The sequence below is a fragment of the Rhinatrema bivittatum genome, chromosome 3 (assembly GCF_901001135.1).
Source record: "Rhinatrema bivittatum chromosome 3, aRhiBiv1.1, whole genome shotgun sequence".
Classification (NCBI taxonomy): domain Eukaryota; kingdom Metazoa; phylum Chordata; class Amphibia; order Gymnophiona; family Rhinatrematidae; genus Rhinatrema; species Rhinatrema bivittatum.
The window spans coordinates 514987232-515003288 of NC_042617.1; the positions used below are offsets into that span (position 1 = coordinate 514987232).

General features: G+C 43.4%; 1 protein-coding gene across 2 annotated transcripts in view; it reads right to left on the bottom strand.

Moving 5' to 3' along the window:
* The window catches only part of TRIM35 (tripartite motif containing 35), an 85034-nt gene that overhangs the window by 50861 nt on the left and 18116 nt on the right, over positions 1-16057 (bottom strand). The gene's annotated exons all lie outside the window — the stretch shown is intronic.

Sequence of the window (16057 nt, forward strand, 5' to 3'; positions counted from 1 at the left end):
GACCGGCCGCTGATCTAGGTGTGCTTAGCTGCAATACTAGATGTGTGGGAGGTCACCACATGCGACACTGACCTGGCAAGATTGTTCAGGGCCAAGGACTGTGCCTGAAGAAAGAACTGCAATCCTTGAAAAAAATTCCACCCAAGAAAAAGGCAGAAGAATCCATGCCGAAACCAGGAGGCACCTGTCCTGTGCTCACTGAACTACCTTCCCGCGATGATGAATCAGTTAGGGGAGTTCCAAAATCAGGTGCCCCTTCTGACACATCTTTACCCAGGCCTTTATCAGGCTTGGAAGAACCGGACTTAGTAAAATCAGATGAAGGGAATTTTTCCTGAGTCTCCAAGCAGCACTGGTACAAGTTGACTATTATTGACTTTTATGTTCTAAGGTTTTGTGTTGGTTCGTAAATGATTTTTAGTTACATCCGAAATCACTCTTGTATGTAAAACATTATATTAATTTATGGTTTACTGTCTGTACTGCCTGTTATCTTTCATACCTGTTATCTGTAAAGCCTGTTGCTAATTATCGTAAACCGCGGTGATGTATCTTTTTATGTACTGCGGTATATAAAAATCCCTAAATAAATAAAGTTAGAGAATACCAGGCTGAGATGCCCGAAAATGACAAGCAGCACAGGGGGTAAGGTGCTTTGGTTTCTTAGCTATAAGCACCATCAGTCTGTTTGACAGGTGACAAAGTTGTGTGTCCAGCTGTATTTGCATTGCAAAAATATAGGCAACCAAAATTTAAGTATACAACCCTGTGCCTCGATGAGGGCCCAAAAACTGAGCACCTTCAATGCCGCTCAGATTGTGCATATGGGTAAGTGCACGCTTCAAATAGATGCCACTACCAACCGGATGCCCAAGCAGGCGCCCAACTAAGCGTCCAAAAACTAGGCACACAATTGAATGCCAGACATACTCACCGACTCTCCTGAAGAGGGCAGCCTCTATCAAGCTAGGTTGAGAGAACATAGTAGAAATTTCATCTTTGTGAGACTTTCCTCACTCCAAATGACATCAAATCTTCACCAAGGTGTACTGTGCTGTTTGTACATCTCACTCTACATGCGAAACTGGCCCCTAAACCACCACTAACACCTCACCTCGACCTATTAGGTGGCACTCCTATAGAGATATAAATACTTAACTACTATGAGGGCCCTGTAGATAGTCTCTCTCTCCCTCCCCCCTTAGCACAGGATGTGAAAAATAGAGATTGCATGGCATGCTAAGTTTACCAAACCATGTGATAAAACTATGCAAAGCGTTAACATGGTGCGGTAACTTACAAATTTCCATAAACACACCCCTTTTTGATAACACATGAGTTATCAATGCGTTAACTTTTTCTGATGAACGATGGGGTAAGTGTGAATGCTCAAAAATGTTAAGAAAAAAGGAACTTTATGTCTTTGTAAACTATACTTGACGCATAAACCAGTAAGCAATTTACACAGAGGAGATAGGTAGATATTAAAAAGTGTTGCAGGCAAAACTGAACCTTGAGGCATACCAGCAGAAACATTAAACCACGGAGAGTGGGAATTTCCAACTCTAACTTGGAATGTTTTCAGAAAGTTATGATTTGAACCATTTTTACCACAGTCCCTTGATACCAAGTATGTAGACGATACAATATTAAATGGTGTTCTAATGTGTCAAAAGCCGCTGTAATGTTGAGCAGTACAAAGATGTAATTAGGACCTTGATCAAAACAGTGGATAAGTATCAATTGAGGAAATTAGTAAAGCTTCAGCGCTTAATGCTTTTACAAAAGCCAAACTGATATTGATTTATCAGTTTAGGATCTCTCAGTAATCTGTCAATTGCTTTAGTATGACAGATTCTTTCAGTTTTCTAATAAAAGGAAGAAATTAAGTTGTCTATTTATAATTGCAGGATCAGTATTTTCAGAACAGGCAAATGGATGCTTGTTTTAAACTTTGGCAAGGGATAAATTTATTACACAGGTCATTACTGAGATGTCATGTTTCAAATTTTAATAGTGGCTTTGGAAAGTCATTAAAGGGACATCAAGCAGAGTTCATCTTTTGAATAATTGTCACTGTCAGACTGATTTCAAAGATTTCTCATTTTGTTTCATTTTATTTATTTTGTATACCAATATTCTGAATCAATCATACCAGTTCACAACATGAAAATAAATCATATTGAAACATACATAGCCTAATAAAGATATCAAATGCATATAAAACTAAAAATAAAATACATAAAATCAAGTTACATAAGTCACATAAAAAAAACAAAGCCTCATTTTCACTATATCAGATTTAAAAACTTCTAAAATCAAATATAAAATTACTTCTAAAATCTATTTAAGAATAAGATTGACATGCTTACTCTACAAACCCCTGTTTAAATAACCAGATTTTCAAATTCTTCTTAAAAGTTTTAAAGTTAACTTCTAATCTTAGCTCCATTGGTAGCGAATTTCATAGTTTTGGACTGGCCAGTGATAAAGCTCTCTCTCTATTCAAATGGGCTGATCTGGGAGATGGAATAGTTAGCAAGCCTTTATTACCTGACCGCAGGTTACGCTGTGGAGTATGAATGCATTTAAACAATGTATCAAACAATGATGGTATACCTGGTATCTTTTATAACCCTTATTCAAGCTGTCATACTATACGAAGGTATATAATTTTGTAGGACCACTAATAGGGACAAGGTATTATATCAGATTCTCTTTATGGTCTCAGGTCCATTTTGCTTTATATATATTTTTTGGTAATTTTTTTCATTTTATCATTCACTTTTCATCAAACTGATGAAAGCTCCAAATTTCAAATGGTATGAAACTGCAAATCAAAGTCAGATAGCAGAAATGTCACTTTTTTAATCTAGATTCGAAAATTCAGCAGTAATGCTCATCTGCATAGCCCAACACGATCGCGTTTCGGACCCCCACCCTTGAGGTCCTGCTTCAGGGGAGAAATCCTTCGTGCTTCTTCCGTGACACTCTCAGGGCAATCAGGCAAACATTTATAATCGCCGACAGCTATATTAATCCAATAATGTAGACGCGGTCCCGACTTGCCCCTTCGAGAGTCTTCGATATGAGTAGAGGATACTGCTGGACCACGAGAGGGCGAAAGCGTCCCTCAGCTGTGAGTGGCGGCTGCGAGTGAGGGAGCAGAAATTCTCTACTTTGTGGATGGACGCAAAGAAGAAAATGGGATAAAGCATAAACATTGGCAAGTTAAATGTAAGACATTGATAAGACAGGCTAAGAGTGAATTTGAAAAGAAGTTGGCTGTAGAGGCAAAAACTCACAGTAAAAACTTTTTTAAATATATCCGAAGCAGAAAGCCTGTGAGGGAGTCAGTTGGACCGTTAGATGATCGAGGGGATAAAGGGGCACTTAGAGAAGATAAGGCCATCGCGGAAAGATTAAATGATTTTTTTGCTTCGGTGTTTACTGAAGAGGATGTTGGGGAGGTACCCGTAATGGAGAAGGTTTTCATGGGTAATGATTCAGATGGACTGAATCAAATCACGGTGAACCTAGAAGATGTGGTAGGCCTAATTGACAAACTGAAGAGTAGTAAATCACCTGGACCGGATGGTATACACCCCAGAGTTCTGAAGGAACTAAAAAATGAAATTTCAGACCTATTAGTAAAAATTTGTAACTTATTAAAATCATCCATTGTACCTGAAGACTGGAGGACAGCAAATGTAACCCCAATATTTAAAAAGGGCTCCAGGGGCGATCCGGGAAACTACAGACCGGTCAGCCTGACTTCAGTGCCAGGAAAAATAGTGGAAAGTGTTCTAAACATCAAAATCACAGAACATATAGAAAGACATGGTTTAATGGAACAAATTCAGCATGGCTTTACCCAGGGCAAGTCTTGCCTCACAAAACTCCTTCAAAAAAGTGAAGCAGATAATAAACATGTGGATAAAGGTGAACCGGTAGATATAGTATACTTGGATTTTCAGAAGGCGTTTGACAAAGTTCCTCATGAGAGGCTTCTAGGAAAAGTAAAAAGTCATGGGATAGGTGGCGATGTCCTTTCGTGGATTGCAAACTGGCTAAAAGACAGGAAACAGAGTAGGATTAAATGGGCAATTTTCTCAGTGGAAGGGAGTGGACAGTGGAGTGCCTCAGGGATCTGTATTGGGACCCTTACTGTTCAATATATTTATAAATGATCTGGAAAGAAATACGACGAGTGAGATAATCAAATTTGCAGATGACACAAAATTGTTCAGAGTAGTTAAATCACAAGCAGATTGTGATAAATTGCAGGAAGACCTTGTGAGACTGGAAAATTGGGCATCCAAATGGCAGATGAAATTTAATGTGGATAAGTGCAAGGTGATGCATATAGGGAAAAATAACCCATGCTATAATTACACGATGTTGGGTTCCATACTAGGTGCTACAACCCAAGAAAGAGATCTAGGTGTCATAGTGGATAACACATTGAAATAGTCAGTTCAGTGTGCTGCGGCAGTCAAAAAAGCAAACAGAATGTTGGGAATTATTAGAAAAGGAATGATGAATAAAACGGAAAATGTCATAATGCCTCTATCGCTCCATGGTGAGACCACACCTTGAATACTGTGTACAATTCTGGTCGCCGCATCTCAAAAAAGATATAATTGCGATGGAGAAGGTACAGAGAAGGGCTACCAAAATGATAAGGGGAATGGAACAACTCCCCTATGAGGAAAGACTAAAGAGGTTAGGACTTTTCAGCTTGGAGAAGAGACGACTGAGGGGGGATATGATAGAGGTGTTTAAAATCATGAGAGGTCTAGAACGGGTAGATGTGAATCTGTTATTTACTCTTTCGGATAGTAGAAAGACTAGGGGACACTCCATGAAGTTAGCATGGGGCACATTTAAAACTAATCGGAGAAAGTTCTTTTTTACTCAACGTACAATTAAACTCTGGAATTTGTTGCCAGAGAATGTGGTTCGTGCAGTTAGTATAGCTGTGTTTAAAAAAGGATTGGATAAGTTCTTGGAGGAGAAGTCCATTACCTGCTATTAAGTTCACTTAGAGAATAGCCACTGCCATTAGCAATGGTTACATGGAATAGACTTAGTTTTTGGGTACTTGCCAGGTTCTTATGGCCTGGATTGGCCACTGTTGGAAACAGGATGCTGGGCTTGATGGACCCTTGGTCTGACCCAGTATGGCATTTTCTTATGTTCTTCTTATGTTCTTATTTGTGGATACCCCCAACGTTGGAAGATTGTGTCCGCTACTGTGGGGTTGAGAGACCATTCGTACAGATGGAAGGTTCGACTCAACTTGTCTGCTAGAACATTGTCCACGCCCACCAAGTAGTTTACTCTGAGGTACATGGTGTGGGAAAGAGCTCATGCCCATATCTGTGCAGCTTCCTGACACAGAAGGTAGGAGCCCATTCCCCCTTGCTTGTTTATGTACCACCTCACCACTTGGTTGTCTGTCTGAATCAGGATGACCTTGTTGGAGAGGCAATCCTGAAAGACTGAGGGCATATCGGATTGCCCGAAGCTCCAGGAAATTTATCTGATGTTTGGCTTCCTCTGGAGACCAGGTTCCTCGAGTCTGGAGGCAGTCGACATGAGCACCCCAACCTAGGTTGGAGGCATCAGTTGTCAGGATAATTTGAGGTTCTGGAATTTGAAAGGGAAGACCTTGAAGAAGATTGGAGAGCCGCATCCACCAGGCCAGCGACAGGCAGAGCTGCTTGGTAACATGGACAATGCAGGACATTGAGCGATAAGCCTGAAGCCGCTGGGACTTCAGAATCCATTGCATGACTCATGGCGAGGCGTGCCATTGGAGTGTGACATGTACAGAGGATGCCATGTGACCCAGCAAAATGAGGAAGTTACAAGCTGTCGTGTAATCTTGATCCTGGAGGCATTGCGCTAGGGACAGGAGTACGAGCTCAATCCTAAGGGAGAAATACTTTCGCCTGCATGGTGTCCAGGGTGGCTCCTATGAATGATAGGGCTTGAGATGGAACTAGGCTGGACTTGGGATAGTTTATCAGAAACCAGAAAGACAGCAATGTATGGAGAGAGTTAGACATAAGGAGGCTAGTGCGTCCTTTTGAGTTAGAGCCCTTATCAGCCAATCGTCGAGATAAGGGTAGACATGGATGCCCTGACACCTCAGGTAGACCGCGACTACTACAAGGCACTTGGTAATGACTCGAGGTGCGGATGCTAGGCTGAAGTTCCTTCAGAACTCTGGGGTGTATACCATCCGGTCCAGGTGATTTACTATGCTTCAGTTTGTCAGTCAGCCCTACCACATCTTCTAGGTTCACCATGATTTGATTCAGTCCCTCTGAATCATTACCCATGAAAACCTTCTCATTACGGGTACCTCCCCAACATCCTCTTCAGTAAACACAGAAGCAAAGAAATCATTTAATCTTTCTGCGATGGCCTTATCTTCTCTAAGTGCCCCTTTAACCCCTCGATCATCTAACAGTCCAACTGACTCCCTCACAGACTTTCTGCTTCAGATATATTTAAAAAAGTTTTTACTGTGAGTTTTTGCCTGTACAGCCAACTTCTTTTCAAATTCTCTCTTAGCCTGTCTTATCAATGTCTTACATTTAACTTGCCAATGTTTATGCTTTATCCTATTTTCTTCTGTTGGATCCTTCTTCTAATTTTTGGATGAAGATCTTTTGGCTAAAATAGCTTCTTTCACCTCCCCTTTTAACCATGTCGGTAATAGTTTTGCCTTCTTTCCACCTTTCTTAATGTGTGGAATACATCTGGACTGTGCTTCTAGAATGGTATTTTTTAACAATGACCACGCCTCTTGGACATTTTTTTCACTTTTGTAGCTGCTCCTTTCAGTTTTTTTCTAACAATTTCTCATTTTATCAAAGTTTCCCTTTTGAAAGTTTAGCACGAGAGCCTTGGATTTGCACACTGTTCCTCTTCCAGTCATTAAATCAAATTTGATCATATTATGATCACTATTGCCAAGCAGCCCCACCACAGTTACCTCTCTCACCAAGTCCTGTGCTCCACTGAGAATTAGATCTAAAATTGCTCCCTCTCTCGTTGGTTCCTGAACCAATTGCTCCATAAAGCTATAATTTATTCCATCCAGGAACATTATCTCTCTAGTGTGTCCCGTTGATACATTCACTCAGTCAATATTGGGGTAATTGAAGTCTCCCATTATTACTGCACTACCAATTTGGTTAGCTTCCCTAATTTCTCTTAGCATTTCACTGTCAGTCTCACCATCTTGACCAGGTGGACTGTAGTATACTCCTTGTCTTTTATAAATTTTATTTTGTATTACTGATCTTGTGTTTATTACCATGGATATTTATAAACCGTTGTGATGGAACCTTCTAAATGATGGTATATAAAATTTTATAAATAAAATAACCATGTGTCAGGCACAACAGTGCCTGACACATGGTTAAGATGGGGAAGATGGGGAAGACAGTTTGAACCCAAACAATGGGCCCTAGGTGGGAGAGAGGGGTTCTACACCTCAAGCAAGTTCTGAAGGACAGACTGATTGAACCTACTGCACGTTGGCCATCCCTATCCAGACAATGAGATATGAATGTGTGAAGAGAACTCCACGTCACCGCCTTGCAGATCTTCTCCTTGGAAACTGCTCATAAGTGGGCCTCTGACAGTGCCATGGCTGTGACAGAATGAGCCTTGACATGACCTCCAAGATGCAGTCCCGCCTGGGCATAACAGAAGATGATGCAATCTGCTATCCAACTGGATAGGTCTGTCTGGTAATGGAAATGCCCAACTGATTCCTATCAAAAGAAATAAAAAGTTTGGGGGACTGAATGAGCTTCTGTCTGCCACAGACAGAAGGCTAAGGCTCTTTTGCAGTCCAAACTGTGTGGTGCTCATTCGCCTTTGTGCGAATGGGGCCTGGGAAAGAATATAGGTAGTACAATTAGATGATTAAGATGGAAATCTGTCACCACCTTAGGCAGAAACTTAGGATGTGCAAGACCAACCTGTCATAATAAAAACAGAGTATAAGGTGGATAAGTCACTAAGGTCTGGAGCTTGCTGAAGTGACTACCACCAAAAATATGACTTTCCAAGTCAGGGATTTCAGGTCACAGGTGTGCAGCAGCTCAAAAGAAGCTTTCATCAGCTGAGCTAACACCACTTTGAGGACCCAAGACTTAGCAGGAGGCTTCAATTGAAGCAGGCCCTGCATGAAGCATACAACTATAGGCTGTACAGAGATGGGCATTCCATCTACACCTTGGTGGTATGCACAAATTGCACAGATGAACTCTAATGAAGTTGGTCTTTAAGCCAGTCTGATAGGTGTAGAAAGTAGTCAAGCAGTTTTTGTAGGGGGCAGGAGAATGGATCTAGGGCCTTCTGCTCACACCACATGGAAAAACCTCTCCCACTTCAGGACACAGGACTGTTGCTGCCCGACGTCTCCACTCTGCCCACCTTACCTCTTTGGCGACTCCCTCTTTGGTTGATGGAAGTTGGCTGCCGTGGTGTCAGTTTGCCGACCTCCTCCGGCATCCCCGACCAGCTAGACGCTGCCTTCCGCCATGTTCTCCTGAGGAGTAAGGGCGTGCGCGCGTGGCCCCAACTCAAGTACCGGCTGTGGCGCGAACCTCAGGGGCATCCCCCTGAGATGACAACATCGCCAGATATTTAAGGTCTCTTGTTTTGCTAGCTAATAGAGTTAGCAAAGGGTTTCCTACCTAGCTGCCTCCAGGTATCACTGCGGATGGGATTCGCTCTCCGCTTACCTTGCTACTCTGCCTCCTTGGACTTTACCAGGGGTACCCGCTCCTCGGGGGCCTCGCTCTCTTGCTTTTCAGGTCGCAGTCTGGAACCGGTACTCGCTCCTCAAGGGCCTACTTCATTCCAGCTCCTGGGTTGTTCCAAGAGACTATTGTATAAGTGTTGCCATCAAGGTTCTGTTCCTGAACTCTGCACATTCTGCCTGCACATTCTGCCTACTCACTATCTCAGTTTCTCTACAGCTCAGCCATCCTGGGATCACTGTTCCAGTGCCTGAGGGACTACAGACCAGCTGGGCTCTTCCTGCTCACTACTGCCACCTCTGGTGGTCTCTAAAACAGTTTAATAGAAGAACTAAGTGTTTGTCTGTCTCCCAACTCTGAGCCTGACCAGTGATTCCTCTCAGGATCTTCCCCCATGGGCATGGTAATCTGCCACCGGCCCAAGGATCCACCCACAATTATCACAAACAAGGACTTTCTAGTTGAAGGCTTTCTAGAAGCCACCAGGACCAGAGAGACATCCTCTGAAAGATCAAGAGGTTGCAAGATTAACCTATCAATATGCAGACTGTGATCGACAGAGCCTGGAGATTGGGATTCCTCAGCAGACCATGACCTTGCATGATGAGATCTGGGGAAGTCCCCAGACAGACAACTCCAGTAGGAATGGAAACCAGATTTGTCTCAGGCTATGAGGTTCATAGCTCCACTGTACTCTCGAAGCTTCAAGAGAATCTATGCTACTTAGGGAATCTGAGGATATGCATATAGAAGACCCTTGCCCAATGATGGGCAAGGGCATCCAAGGCTGGTTTGCAGTCTGATCTGTACAGGGAGCAGACTGAGGCACCTTCCTGTTGCAGGGGGACAAACAGATCTATGTTCGTGCTTCCTCAGAGGGGGAATATCCAATTCGCTACCCCCTGGGTCCAGGGACCACTCGTGGGGTATGAAGGCTCGACTGCCTGGCCGCTACCATGTTCTCCATCCTAGCCAGATACATAACCCTGAGCACCATCCCAAAGGACAGGGAATACGACCAGTCTGGACTGCTTCCCGACACAGGAGATACAATCCCATGCCTCCCTGCTTGTTGACATACCACATAGCTACTTGGTTGTCAGTGTGGATCTGGACAACTTTGTCGGTCAGCCAATCTCAGAAAGCCCATAGCACTTACCTGATCCAGAAAGTTGATGTGACAAGAGCATTCCTGGGTGGACCACAGACCCCAAGTGCTGAGCCCATCTACATGAGCTCCCCACCCCAGGGTGCATTTGTGGTTAGGACAATTTGGATAGGAGGACTTCGAAACGAGATCCCCCGTTCCAAATTTGATATCTTCAGCAGCAGCTACTTAAGGATCTCATGAACTGGGCCACCACATATCTCCTTAGGAGGCTCCATGAACTGAAGGATCTCTAGCATTTTGTGCCTGGCATCCTCCTCATGTCAATAAACAGGATGATTTCTGCATTCACCCTCACAAAACCTGTGAAGGTGAAGTCCTTAAGCGGAGACTTCCTTCGCTCCTATGGAGGAGAAGGTTCTGAAGGACAATCCTTGACACTTTGATGACTCAAGGTGTCATCGGGTTCCTCATTCTCAATGTAAGCCACAGGGGACGGGTCCCTAGGTGCTCGGCCTTCGTCCAGGGGTGCATGCACCAGTAGAACTAGATGACTGTGGCAGGCCTTAGCGTCTCTGCTGGCCTCTGTGAAGCTTCTTCCTTGGAGAAAATGGCAATGACCACCATATCAATAGGGGGAAGGCCTCTGTGCCATGCTGGGCACAGATGCAATCCTGGGAACCAGCACCAGCTGGGTCAGTAATGCACTGATGAGCACACTGAGCTCATACCAGAAGTGGTATGAGAACGGGTGGTGACTGGCATCAGCACTGGTGGAGACCATTGAAGACCCCAGCATTAACGAAGGACAGGCACTCCTCGCCATGGGGGGGGGGGGGGGGGGTTTGCTTCAAGGGCATCTAGACAAAAGCCAGTGCATCCCCATGCATCTATGGGGACAGTTGCTGATGCTTCTTCGGCTTCCCTCAATGCTCAACCCAATCTTTCCCTGGTGCCAAGGCAGATGACAAGAAACCAGACAACCTCAGCTTACAGATAGAGATCTGCGGCACCTCTGTCTGCTGACAGTATCAACGTAACAGGCTGTCCTGCCGATGTCAATGACTGTGTCCATCGGCTTGGAATTCGACCCTAAGAGCTATTCCATCTTGAGTCAAAGCAGGCATCTCTTCGTGGTCATCTGTGTGCATAAGCAGATGTCAATTGATGCCCCCAGGCAGAGGACATATCATGCAGATCCGTGATAAACATGGTCCTCTGACACCGGGGGCATCACTGAAAACCAGACATGGCCATGTCAGACTAAAGAAAAGGGGCACAAACTGAAAATGGCGGCAGGGCAGCGATGGCCAGTGGGCACTGATGCACAGGTAATCAACCATGAAAAGAAAAAAAAAAACCTTACACAAATCACCAAAAACCTTGACTAGAAGCACTATGTGAATTGTACAGAGAGGGACTCAGCGACAGAATAGCACAGAAAAACCGCCAAAAATGTTAGAAAAGGAACATTTTCCACATGTCAAACATAGCCAAAAGTGAGCTCTCACATACCGCGAGGCTTACAGCTCCACAGAAAAAGAGACCCCATGTGGATGCATGGTATAGGGCATGCTGGACATGCTCAGTGTGCCTAGTCAAAGTTCTAGAAACTTTGACAAAGTTTTCCACATCGGGGCTCCATTTGATGTCACCCATGTATCAGGACTACCATCCTGCTTGTCCTCTGAGAAAGTATAGTTCGTATAGTTCTTATAGTTGTATCAGTCCTGGAGATAAGTGGAATCGTTGTAGGCTATAACATTTTAAAGAACAAAGAGAAAAAAAAAACCAAGATAAAATAGTATATGGGCTTTTGAGCCAACACAGGTCTCAGACAAATGAGGTCTCATAAGCTCATATACAATGACATCTGGACCACTGGTCCATTGCAAGGTATCACAACCTCCTAAGATGCTCACATTTTTAATTTGCTATACAAATTTTACCTATTAAGTACGCAAAAATATTTCTCAACTTTTCCTTTATTATTATTAAAGGCTTTTATATACCGACTTTGATACAAATCAAATCAACTCGGTGTACAATGAACTAAACAGAAAATATAATTAACCAATCAACAAGAGATAAGGAGCATACAGTTACATTATAACAAGGATGCCTTAACTTGGAGTAAGAAATAAAGAAGGGGTGAACGAAAAAGTAAATAAATACTATATACAAAAGAGGGGGGCAAGGAGCCAACCTCTTTAATAGATACTATGCATGAGAAATATGGAAAATTTGTTTACATAGGTGGGTGGTGGACAATTCTAGATCAGGCAATGGGGTTTGTAGTGGGGAAGGCTTGGCTGAACAGCCATGTCTTTAGTTTCTTTTTAAAAGTTGTTAGACAGGTCTCCAGTCTGAGGACCGGAGGCATGGCGTTCCAAATGGAAGGGCCTGCGGTAGAGAATGACCGGTCTCTGATGTTTGCGTGGTGCACTAATTTGATTGGAGGAACGTGTAAAGATCCCTTAAAGGCCTGGCCATCGAGTGCAGTCTGAGAGGATGAAGCAGATCAAGAGGGGTCTGATGGTGGATATTTTTATGAATGATTGTGAGAGATTTATGAAGGATCCGGAAGTTTACTGGGAGCCAGTGGAGATCTTTTAGAATGGGAGAGATATGCTCTCTCCGATTGGTATTTGTCAAAATTCTTGCCGCTGCATTTTGTATCAACTGGAGAGGTTTAATAGTAGAGGCTGGAAGACCATGCAGAATGGAATTGCAATAGTCGATCTTGGAGAACAGAATGGCTTGGAGGACGGATCTGAAATCGTAATGGAATAGGAGCGGTTTGAGTTTTTTTGAGTACTTGTAACTTATAGAAGCACTCCTTAGTAGTGTGTTTTATAAAATGCTTTAGGTTCAGGTGACTGTCGATTAAGACTCCAAGATCTCTGGCATGTGATATATGTGGAATATTTTGTGATTTGAGTAGTATGGGACTGCCTTCTGGAGTAATTAGCAAGAGTTCGGTTTTAGAAGTGTTGAGCATGAGGTTGAGGCTGGATAAGTAATGGTTTATAGTTTGTAGATGAGAGTTCCATAACCTGAGTGTTGAGTCCAGTGAGTTGGATATAGGGATTAAAATTTGAACATCATCTGCATAAATATAAAAATTTGAGTTTGAGGTTTGAGAGTAGGTGACAGAGGGGGAGTATGTAGATATTAAACAGGGTGGGTGATAAGGAGCCCTGGGGGACGCCAAAAGGAGCATTAGTATGAGGTGATTCCTTGTTTTTAATTTTTACCTTATAGCCTCTATTGCTAAGGAAGGATTCAAACCATCTGAGGGCGGAACCTGTAATTCCTATGTCTGAAAGCCGGTTTAGAAGGATATTGTGATTTACTGTATCAAAAGCCGCGGAGATGTCGAGGAGAACTAAGAGAAACGACTGTCCTTTATCAAAGCCAATATATAGTTGATCCAGGAGAGAGGTGAGGAGGGTTTCAGTATTATGTTCTTTTCGGAAACCATATTGAGACATGTGTAGTATGTTGTGGTCTTCTAGGTAATTTGAAAGTTGCTTATTTACAATTTTCTCCATGATCTTAACTACAAATGGGAGATTTGATATGGGGCGGTAATTGTTGAGGTCTTCCGGGTCCAGGTTGGATTTTTTGAGTATGGGTTTGAGCATGGCCAATTTGAGAGCATCCGGGAATGTTCCTTGTGAAAGGGAACAATTGATGATATCGGCCAGATATTTGGATATGTATTCTGGTACGAGAATCAGTAACTTGGAAGGTATTTGGTCCAGTGGGTGGGTCGAAGGTTTCATTCTTTTTATCAGGGATTCTACCTCTAAAGTGTGGGTAGGATCAAAGGAGTCCAATCTTATGGATGTGTTTGGTAGGAGAACTGTGTCCAGAAGACGAGGATTTGGGCTGGTAGGTAATCTGGCCAGGGTATTGGTGATTTTGTTTTGAAAGAATAAGGCCAGGTCATTGGCCTTCGATTGGGCTGTATCGTCAGGGATGGTAGGAGGAACCGTTTTGGTAAGTTTCGAAACATAAGAGAAGAGGGCCTTCGCATCATACAGCATATCATGGATACGGTGAGCATAGAAATCTCTTTTTGTTCGAAGTGTTGCTGATCTGTAATGGTGGAGAGTTGTTTTGTATATGGAAAGAGAGAGGGGATTAGGATTCTTCCTCCATTCTTTTTCTTTCAGTCTTAGATTTTGCTTCTGAGTGCGGAGTTTGAGAACCACGGTTGCTTATTTTTTTGAGAAGGATTTATATTTTATTTTGACAGTGAGCATAAATCATTGGCTATCATTTCGGTAATGTTTTGCCATGAGGTGATAGCTGAATTGGGATTGGAAAGATCCAAGTTAGGAAGTTTTCTGATCAGGGATTTGCCAAGATCTTCTGAAGGACATCTTTTCCTGTAGTATAGAGTGGTAGGATGATGAGGTGTGGTCAATCCTGTCAATGACCTGAAGGTGGAGTTGATCATAAAATGATCTGACCATGGGACTGGGAGGCATAAGGGAGGTGAGAATGGAGTGAGATTAGAATTTGTAAAGATAAGGTCAAGAGTGTGACCTGCTTTATGTGTTGGTTGGTTAATGTGCTGTTTGAAGCCCATGTCCGAGAGGGCTGATAGGAAAGCATCACAATTGGACGATCGAGGATTGGCATCAATGTGGAGGTTAAAATCTCCAATGATTATGGCAGGAGAATCTGGTTTTAAGTATTTGGCTATAACTTCTACCATAGGAGAGGCATCTTGATCTAAAAGTCCGGGAGGAGCGTAGGTGAGGAGGATTTGAAGCGACTTAGATTTGAATAAGCCTACCTCAAGTTTGGGTATAGTATAGATAGGTTGTTGCGTGAGGTTAAAACGTTTTTTTTGCAGCTATTAGGAGACCTCCTTTTTTTTTTCTTTCTGGGTAAGGAGAAGACATCATATGTCTGTGTAGGCAATTGATTTATTAAGACTGTATCTGAGGGTTTTAACCAGGTCTCTGATGGCACAGATGTCTGGTCCGGTATCTAGCAAATGGTCATTAAGGATGTGGGCTTTTTTAGTGATTGACTGGGCATTGAAGAGTGATAAGGTGAATAGAGCCAGTCCAAGTAGTTGTGTAATGGGAGAGATCATTACAGGGGTTAGATTTCTACGAGTTATAGGTTGATATCTTAGCGTAGGCTTCATCTTGAAGCAGGTGTTGTGATGTATTATATGTATTGGGTGTCCTAGTAACATGGTTGTACTAGGGAGATTGCTTTGATGGGATTGTCAGTACCAGGTGTCCTATGAAGTTGTGGCGGTAATGGATTGTGGAAGTGTTCTTTGAGGGGGACTGACTAATATGTTTGGTTGTGTTAATCTTTTGCTGGATGAATGCTGAGGCGATTGGTTGAATGCTGAATAAGAAACTGAATGTTGGGATGAATGTTGAGAGGATGGTTGCTGTTTTCGCTGGAGGTCTTCGAATAGGCTTGGGGATGAAGAGATGTGAGGATTATCGAGGCAGGCTGCATGTAGTGTGTGTCCTGGGTCCTGGGGTCACAAAGGGGCGCACTAAGGGGCAAGCCCAATAGGTCGCGCCCCTTCGGACGCGCGACGCCGTCCGTGCGGTCTAAAATTTAAAGTGCTTCCCTCTGCCCTCTGATTGGCCGGGTACCTTACGGTGGGTGTGTTTATCACTCACCGCGATGTTTCATTGAAGAGGTGTTTTTCTTTGACAAATTTTTTTTCATCTTTTTTCAAGTTTGAGGTGCCTCCTCTGCATGGCTCCCCGATCGTTTAGGGTTGAGCGGACTCGAGCCCCGATTGGGCCGTTCGAGCCCCGGCAGAGGAGGTGAAGGCGCTGTCTGGAGCCGGTAGCGTGGTCGAAAGGGGGAAGCCGTCCGTGCGGTCTAAAATTTAAAGGGCTTCCCTCTGCCCTTACATTTGGGGGGTTTTTTTCCCCAGCTTTCATGCCATCTTCCCTGTCCCCTTCCTCCCCATATGACAGACTCACACTAGCCTAGAAAATGGAAGGGATGTTTCCTTAGGGATGACCCTTAGCATCATGGACTATAGGGATTGCCACTGAAACAGACACTTTTCTTCCTTTACTGGGCCCCAGTGCATCACTTCTAAAAATCACCCAGACCAAGTCAGCCAGTCACCTATGCCATAGTGCCACAAGGCCTG